This window comes from Mixophyes fleayi, chromosome 4 (genome assembly GCF_038048845.1).
Source record: "Mixophyes fleayi isolate aMixFle1 chromosome 4, aMixFle1.hap1, whole genome shotgun sequence".
Classification (NCBI taxonomy): Eukaryota; Metazoa; Chordata; class Amphibia; order Anura; family Limnodynastidae; genus Mixophyes; species Mixophyes fleayi.
Window position 1 is genome coordinate 168302232 of NC_134405.1, and position 10094 is coordinate 168312325.

Genomic DNA, 10094 nt, shown 5'->3' on the forward strand with positions numbered 1-10094 from the left:
TTTCTGTATATCTAATTCCTCACTCTAATTAACATATAAAAGTTCGATAGAGAAATAGGATGGAAGAGTTAAATTGGGGAGGACAAGTATATAGGCAAGCAATAAAGTAGAATAGTTGCAGATAATGCAGTTGGTGACCATTTGCTTTTTTAAATTGTGATTATATCTAGAGATGCTGGAATTTACTCCAGTGTGGATCCTGACTGAATGTTAGGATCGGCACTAAATTTCAAAAATTTGCAATAATTTCTTGTAAATTAGATAAAATAAATTCATTAAAGCTAAGTTCAATCAATGTGAACTGTTTCAACCATATGGAAATTTGTATGAATATTTTTTGAGCTACTTCTCACTCAAATAGTTACATTGTATATTATTTTTAACAGTTTTTCACGCCAACAATGCATTATAAGTTTTAACTCAAACACAGTACTGTTCTCTGTTGTAATTTTAAAAAAAATACTACAAAAATTGCTATTTTAATCCAGCTTTTTTTTTTTACTTTTTATATTTGCAAACTTTGAACACAAACTGTAAACTCAATTCTAAGGATACCCATTCGAGGGCAGCTGCAGCTGTCAAACTCAAATCAACTAGCAGAATAAATGTTGTGTCACAAACACTTTCAATGCCCTTGAACCAGCAAAATTTAACTTAATTTTTAAACCTGTTTAAAGGAATCAAACATCTGGCTTCTTTACATGGAGTAAAGAAAAACATAAGAGACAAAAACAAAAGGTAGAGTATATAGCATAGACATCTAAGTCATAAAGATAAAAAAGAAAACCTTACATTTAGTTAAAGTATTTCTAAATAGTAACTCTTTCTCTTAATCCTTCTGTGTTTACAGATATGACTTCTGTACATGAACGCAAATATTGGTCGTATTCATTGCTGCTTTTTGTGCCTTTTTGCAGTTATTTTGCATTGTTTTCAACCCAATTACCAAACTTTAATTAACTGAGGATTTCAATGGGGTAATATATTAATATGCATAAATATTTATAATTTTTACTGAGAAAACAGCCTGTAACTGAGCAAAGCAAAATAAATTTAGTACATCAAATTCAAGCAATTTTGTTGCATATTTTGGATACATATACTGCCTCTACATAATATTGTATTAACTTGCAATAGTTGTATTTGCACTTAATTGATCTGCAATGGCCTCCATGCAATTATTTTTCATGAGGATCCAATGACAAACCACAATAACAGACATTTCACGTTCTGATCCTCACTCTCATACCCGCTTCTGCAGACATTTCAAAGGTATGAAAAATAAAGTTCACCACTTTTGGGGATAATTCAGTTTTAAGATCTTTCTTTGAATATATTGGTTGTAAAAAAAACCCTAAACTTTCCTCGTATTAATAATTCTTCTGTTGGATTCTAAAGCCAAACAGCTTATTTGTTTTTAAATTAATTGACAGTGCAAAATTGTATTTTTTAATGTAAGTTAAGTATACCTGTATATACTGTGGTTGTTGGTGGTGGTGAAGTTTCTTCTGAAATTAAATTAATTAGTCTGTTAATATATACATGAATGTAAGTTGCACATATAATCAATCGCTTAAAAATCAACAGCAATCCATAAAATCTCAACTCTACATACTTTCTTTATGTCAAACCCCTTTCTCCAAGCCACATATGAAAGCTAGAATAAGATATAGGGTGGAAAAGCTTTATTGGTGAGACCAAGTAAACAGGTATATAGTACTTAAGTGCTGCACAAATGCAATTGGTGACCATCTGTCTTTTCTTAAATGTAAAGGTGGTTCTGACACTGGTTCGTCCAATCTGCTATAAATTTTGAAAATTTGCAATAAATTCTTAAAATATAAATAGGCTAAAATAATCATGCTATATTCAAGCAATATCTTGGACACATAAGCTGCCTTTACATAGTATTTGATTAACCTACAGTTCCTGTGTTTGCAGGTAATTGACCTGCACTGGCATCTGTGAAATTATTTTTACCAAGGCTCCATGATACTTTGGAAGGAGTTGTGAACAGGAGGACCAATAACAAACTGCAATAATGGACATTGCATCTTCTGATTGCTCTTCACACCGCCACCTGAAGCCATTTGAGAGTGGTGAAAAATAATGTTCACTAATTTATGTGTCAATGCAGTTTAAAGATATTTTTTTGAATATATTGGCTGTAAAACTTAGTCTCATTAACATGTCTTCTGCTGAATGCCAAAACCAAGTAAATTAATGATTTAAAAATGACCCCATAATGCAATATGGTCTTTTTTAATGTGTGACAGGATGGACCACCTATGCCACCCTGTCTGTTGCTGCTGGAAACCAGCTGGGCTTACTTTGCCACCGTTCCCTTTTTTTATTCCAAATGCACCCTCTAACCGAGTAGGAGGGGCTTACAAATGCTGCCACCACTGGACTCCTTACTGGCATCCAGAACTGGGTTCCTTCTGGGTAACTTTCATTGCTAGTGTACCCCGTTGCTGGTGTACCTGGACTGATACCACTGACCTCTTACTATGGATCAGGGTTGCTGTGGATGGATCCCCCTGGCCTATCACACTGGCCAGAGCTGCTGGGTAGCAGCTAGAGTGGTGGTACCGGAGAGCTGGGTCTGAACCTCAGAACAGCCGGGAACGGATTAGAGTTGGGTCTAATCTGTAGGTCACAGGAATTTCAGCATGGAGAAGTTTTCAAGCAGGTCTTTAAAGCAAAAGATGTTTATTTGCTCAAGTAGTCCTAAGATGGACAGTTCACACGCCAATCTGTGGTACTAGTCTGTGGTTTCCAGAAGTATAGATAGTACAAGAATGATACATTCAATAAAACTAGTGCTGTTTTTATACAGTTTTAGGCACAGCCTCACAGGGTAAGCCAGCCCCCTAAAGTCTGAGTTATTTTTAGTAACAGGATGCAATATGTTTACCCAAACATGGATTGAAATGCAATTTATACTTAAAAATATTTACACTTTTCTGCGATATCCTGAATCCCATTGATCAGAGATTTCCTTTCGCTTTAACCAGGATTCAGGCAACAGCTCCCTGCCGTGCATTCAAGTGTTGGTCACACACATTGAACAGACTCATTTAACATTTCCTGCAATCCCCAAAACAGTCTCCCTCCTCACATATGCCTAATTGGAGATTTCCTCTAGCAAAGCTACAACCACAAACAAGTCATCTCCCATACACAAAAGACTTCCTCAACAAATGCTTATTTCATCAGAAATGAATGCAATTTCTCTACAAAGTGCCCCAAGATACAGTAAAATCAGTACATTGCAATGATAAATAAGCTCCCTGCGCTATTTCCTTTTAATAAATTTATACCATAAGTTATTTATAAGTGATCCAGTTACACTATGTAAATTAATTGTACCTATATATCCTGAGGTTGTTGTTGGTGGTGTTTCTTCTGAAATTAAATTAATTACTTTGTTAATACGTACATAAAAATACATTGCTAACATTTTAACTACTTCAAAACCAAGAGGTTTTCAAGATGCATAAAATAGCAGCCCAACCTGCTTAATTTATGTCTACCCCTCTCACCCCCAGCACATAAATTTATTATTGTAGAACTGTGTAGAGAACTGAACTCCGTCTTTTCTATATTCCTACTTTATCAACAGTTTTAAATTAACTTTGGCACCTAACTTCAATCTTTTGACAATGTATTCTAAAAATGAATATCAATGGTACTGATTGTTGTACAGCTCCCTTCTTCCCACAATTCCTTTCTGTTTTTCTGTACCCCCACCCTTCCCCAAATATTGTGTATACCTACAATAAAACACAATTTAATAAAAAAAAAAAAAAAAAACAGCAGCTTAGCTTTGACAAAAGCAAAACCAACTTGAAAACTTTGGGTTGGGATACAAAATCAAAAAACAGAATGGTTTACTTATTTCTAATAATAAGTTTCTCTTTCTGTGGGATATCAAAATGAATTCCTTTTGTTCACCATTCCTTCTTCTCCTTTTCATACAATATATACAGGTAGAGCACTTTGCAATATCTTAGGAAACAACTGCAAACAGATATATTTAATGCAAAACTTGATTTCATCGCCATTAATGATTAATCGAACAAAAAGCTGCAGTGAAAGGAAGTAAGGAAGGAAAGAAACGCCCTGAATCTTGGACCTCTTTTGGAAGGCAAAGTCTGTTTCCCCATATAAAGATGTTTGGTTAGACACAAAAAGCAATAAACAAGAGTTTCACACATAATGACTGGTCCTAAATACAATTAAAGTTAAAACGCAAAAATAGGCCATTGTGTCTTAAATTCCAGTTCCAAGTTATTTCCAGTGCTGGCTGCAATTATTAGAATGAAGTTTGATATTGAATTAATAGCTTTTTACATACACAAATATATGCATATTTCACATTATCTCATTTAGATTAAACCCACTTGTGCAACATTGGAAGAAGTAAATTGCACTAATGTTATCATGTTAGAAAATTAAAGCTGGTTCAGGTGAAATATGCAAATGATAAAACAATATGGTTTTTATAATTCACCTTCATATACTGTGTGTGTTGGTTGCATTTCTTGCCCTGTAAATATAAAAATGTTCTGTTAATGTTCATTTTTTTTCCATGAACAAAAGACAGGTATTTATCAACAGAATACTAGAATAATAAAAATGAATAAATAATTGTTGCTGCTTTGTAATAATGTTAATACACACAGATATGATCACTGAGGGCCTGATTCAGAGTGGAATGCAAGATTAAGCGTGACTTGCATTTGAAAACATTTATGGAAAGTAGATGCTTATACTTGACAAGACACACCCCTCAGACATTTACATCTAGCTTGCGAACATGTACAAAAACCATTTATTTTATGTTTTAAACGTAATTCCTATGAAGCATCATTTAAACTTGAATAACATAGCTAATGCAGCAGGAACATGTGTACAAAAACAATAATTTTTCTTTCCCACAAATGAAAGATTAAAGAAAAAAGTAATCTATAGCCCAATGACTACTAAAGTCTCAATAAGCTTCTGCAAATCATTAGAAAACCTCTATTTAAGTAAGTAATTCTCTAACTCAGGGGTTTGACATTATTATCTGCTACTTACACCTGCCCCTGACCACCCGCAAGAAAACCTCCTTTCACTCGTAACTGTGACTATATCCCAGTCTGAATCTGAAAATAATTGTTCGAACACAACCTTACTGTACATTTCCTATATTAGAACGCGCCTTCCCTCTCCCGTTATTCTTTTTCAGGTGTAAGGAGAGATAAGTGCCAAAAAGTTGCAGGTCTGAATAGCCGCAATAGCATATTATTACTTTCTGTGCATGCACAGTGTGAAAAAATTCAAAGATACGATACACAAATAGGAGTATGTCTCACTCTGAATCATGACCTGAGTATCAGATTCTCAATTCCTGTGTTGAGCATAGCAAAGCATAGCTAAATATAACTAAGTGAGTAGAAAGGTCAGGGTCATTTTCTAATGTATATTTTTTAGGCATATTGCTCAAAAAATAGGGAAAAGCCTTTTATCAGAAAACCTAAAGTTCCAAACATTAGAGATAATAGAACATATACCTGTATATGATATTTTTAAATATTACTAGGGATTCATCTCTTTACTCTGTATTCCCTTAATGCATAGACCTCATGTTTTTTGTCTTTTTATTTTTATTATTCTGTTTCTGTTGATATGTGTGTGCTTATGTGCATATACTGTATATAATCAGTAAAATATATTTTACACTAATCTAACAATATATTTCCATCTTTTGCTATTTGAAATGTGGGGAATCTGCAATTTTCAGTTCAATAAGTTTAATATTTTGTTAATAATCAGCAATGGTATAGTAAAAATATGCATATCATTATTAGTTAGTAATTTTTGATATCATATGAACTGATTCTGAAGTTGTGATATGTCTAACTTGTGTTATGAAGAACCTTTAATAAATTAAAAAATAATAGATTCTTCATTATTTTAGGTAAATGCTCACTTTGAAACGCTGGTACAGCAGCAAATGCTAAGAAATTACTGTGCCTTCTAAACAAAACGCTTAACATAGCTTTGAGACAATTTGACTTAGGAGAACGTAAATTTCCAGGAAAATTAGGTATCGCATACAAATGGCTACAACGGCTACGTTAAATTACCTGCTGCTGATTCACTAGGAGGTGGTGCAACATTGACTAAAAAGTTAAGAAATGAGCATTAACATGTGAAATAAACATAATGCTGCTATCTTTTAACAAATGAATCTCGAGAAGAAATATCGGCATTTCAATGAAACATTCCCAATTCACAATGTCAATAAGGAGATAACAGTTTGTGCAGTATTCCGAACAGTGATGTTCAAGTAAAATGTAAATTAGATTCTTTAGTTTACTTTTGTAAACATTTTATCAAAGGAATCACAGAATTTGTTAGCTTCCTATACCTAACTTTGGCTCTAACTAAAGTGTCTACTGCTGGATGCTAAAACCAAATAGCTTAACTGTTTTAAAAACAAATGCTGCTGTAATATGGTTGTTATTTATGTAAATTAATCGTACCAACATAGCCTGAGGGTCCTGCTGGTGTTGTTTCTCCTGAAATGAAATAAATTGCTCTGTTAAGATGTACATAAAATACATTAAAAAAGTAAGAGATGATTAGAATATCAACTATTTTTGCTTTCTGTATATCTAATCCCTCACTCTAGGTAAACATACATAGTTTACTTTTGTAGCATTTTCTAACATTTTATCAAAGGAATCACAGAATTTGTTAGCTTCCTCCCACCAAAAAAGCCTTTTCTACTACCAAGCAGTGATTATTTCTTAAGGACAATAAAGCTTACATTTTTTCATTGAAATATCTCCCACCAAGCTTGTGTGTCCCCAATTTGGCACTGTTCTGACAACACAAGCTTGATTTACATTGTGTAGAATATATGTCAATGCTTTATCTTATGGTACTACAGCTCTGGTGTGCTTTACAATATATATAACTGTTAGTGACTGATGTTGGAGGGTGCTAAGCAGGAGAGATTCATTCAAATATTCTGTTAGTGTCTCAATATTTACAAATTTTAGAGAGAACAGTAAAGATAGTTGGGCTCGCTATTTCCATCTGAATAGAACTAGGTCTCTGTTAATAAAAGTGGCATTACTTGAAACGTAGACTCTGCCCACCTGTCGTTCCAGGTATAATTCAATTATCTTGAGCAAGTGGGGTGCTGAATGAATCCCCCCAGATATTAACCTTCTGTTTGGTACCACCTTGTGGTGTAAGGTTATTGTTTCTTATGTTTGCCTGTATTTTTGTGTCGGATGCGTTTTGTGCTGTTCTGTTTTACCATGGCTACTGTCAACTAGCATTCTATGTCTGTCCTTAATGCATGCATCTGAAACACCCTCTGCTCAGGCATTACAAATGGTCAGAAAATATGTTTCAAGTGGCACCTAAATACCCACCCACCCTTCTTATAAATATTGTATTTGTGGGCTAAATTGTTTGACACAGACCATGCTGGTTATTCCTCCACTTTTATTGCAAGAATGTGCCCACCTTGGGCAGATAACAAAAAGAAGTCTCGGCCAATCATAGTGAGGACAAATATAGTAACATCGGTAGCAGTGTTTATGGAATAATATTTTAGGTGGTATTGCAGCATTAACATCCCTCTTTGAAAAAATACCTAACTTTGGCTCTAACTAAAGTGTCTACTGCTGGATGCTAAAACCAAATAGCTTAACTGTTTTAAAAATAAATGCTGCTCTAATATGGTTTTTATTTATGTAAATTAATTGTACCAATATAGTCTGGGGATCCTGCTGGTGTTGTTTCTTCTGAAATTAAATAAATTGCTCTGTTAAGTTGTACATAAAATACATTGAAAACATTATTAATCAGTTAAAAAGTAAGAGATGAATACAATATCAAATCTTTGTGCTTTTTGGATATCTAATACCTCACTCTAAGTAAACATACATAGTTTACTTTTGTAGAATTTCTAACATTTTATTAAAGGAATCACAGAATTTGTTAGCTTCCTCCCTAAAAAAAAGCCTCTTCTACTACCAAGCAGTGGTTATTTCTTAGTTACAATAAGGCTTACATTTTTTCTTTGAAATATCTCCCACCAAGCTTGTGTGTCCCTAATTTGAAACTGTTCTGACAAGACAAGCTTGATTTACATTGTGTAAAATATTTTTCATTGCTTTATCTTATGGTACTACAGCTCTGGTGTGCTTTTCAATATATATAACTGTTAGTGACTGATGTTGGAGGGTGCTAAGCAGGAGAGATTCATTCAAATATTCTGTTAGTGTCTCAATATCTACAAATTTTAGAGATTACAGTAAAGATAGCTGGGCTCGCTATTTCCTTTTGAATAGAACTAGGTCTCTGTTAATAAAAGTGGCATTAATTGAAACGTAGGCTCTGCCCACCTGTCATTACAGGTATAATTCAATTATCTTGAGCAAGTGGGGAGATGAAAGAATACCCTCAGATATTAACCTTCTGTTGGGTGCCAACTTGTGGTGTAAGGTTATTGTTTCTTATGTTTGCCTGTACCTTTGTGTCGGATGGGTTTTTTCTGCTGTTCTGTTTTACCATGGCTACTGTCAACTAGCATTCTATGTCTGTCCTTAATGCATGCATCTGAAACACCCTCCGCTCAGGCATTACAAATGGTCAGAAAATATGTTTCAAGTAGCACCTAAATACCCACCCACCCTTCTTAAAAATATTGTATTTGTGGGCTAAATTGTTTGACACAGACCATGCTGGTTGTTCCTCCACTTTTATTGCAAGAATGTGCCCACCTTGGACAGATAACAAAAAGAAGTCTCGACCATTTATAGTAAGGACAAATATAGTAACATCGGTAGCAGTGTCTATGGAATAATAATTTAGGTGGTATTGCAGCATTAACATCGCTCTTTGAAAATATACCTAACTTTGGCTCTAACTAAAGTGTCTACTGCTGGATGCTAAAACCAAATAGCTTAACTGTTTTAAAAACAAATGCTGCTGTATTATGATTGCTATTTATGTAAATTAATTGTACCAATATAGTCTGGGGATCCTGCTGGTGTTTTTTCTCCTGAAATGAAATAAATTGCTATGTTAAGATGTACATAAAATACATTGAAAACATTATTAATCAGTTAAAAAGTAAGAGATAAATACAATAGCATATCTTTGTGCTTTCTGTATATCTAATACCGCACTCTAAGTAAACATACATAGTTTACTTTTATAGCATTTACTAACATTTTATCAAAGAAATCACAGAATTTGTTAGCTTCCTCCCTAAAAAAAAGCCTCTTCTATTATCAAGCAGTGGTTATTTCTTAGGGACAATAAAGCTTACATTTTTTTCTTTGAAATATCTCCCACCAAGCTTGCGTGTCCCTAATTTGACATTGTTCTGACAAGACAAGCTTGATTTACATTGTGTAAAATATTTGTCAATGCTTTATCTTATGGTACTACAGCTCCGGTGTGCTTTTCAATATATATAACTGGTAATGACTGATGTTGGAGGGTGCTAAGCAGGAGAGATTCATTCAAATATTCTGTTAGTGTCTCAATATTTACAAATTTTAGAGATAACAGTAAAGATAGCTGGGCTCGCTATTTCCTTCTGAATAGAACTAGGTATCTGTTAATAAAAGTGGTATTAATTAAAACGTAGACTCTGCCCACCTGTCATTCCAGGTATAATTCAATTATCTTGAGTAAGTGGGGAGCTGAACGAATACCCTCAGATATTAACCTTCTGTTGGGTGCCAACTTGTGGTGCAAGGTTATTGTTTCTTATGTTTGCCTGTACCTTTGTGTCGGATGTGTTTTGTGCTGTTCTGTTTTACCATGGCTACTGTCAACTATCATTCTATGTCTGTCCTTAATGCATGCATCTGAATCACCCTCTGCTCAGGCATTACAAATGGTCAGAAAATATGTTTCAAGTGGCACCCAAATACCCACCCACCCTTCTTATAAATATTATATTTGTGGGCTAAATTGTTTGACACAGACCATGCTGGTTATTCCTCCACTTTTATTGCAAGAATGTGCCCACCTTGGACAGATAACAAAAAGAAGTCTCAGCCAATCAT

General features: G+C 34.2%; 1 long non-coding RNA gene across 1 annotated transcript; it reads right to left on the bottom strand.

Moving 5' to 3' along the window:
- Positions 1-1467: 1467 nt before the first annotated feature.
- LOC142152315 (uncharacterized) lies at positions 1468-7815 on the bottom strand. The gene is made up of 6 exons (XR_012691318.1): positions 7779-7815; positions 6537-6572; positions 6138-6173; positions 4517-4552; positions 3373-3408; positions 1468-1508 (listed from the first exon to the last, which is right to left on the bottom strand). It is a non-coding gene; the product is annotated as an uncharacterized LOC142152315 (long non-coding RNA).
- Positions 7816-10094: the final 2279 nt, after the last annotated feature.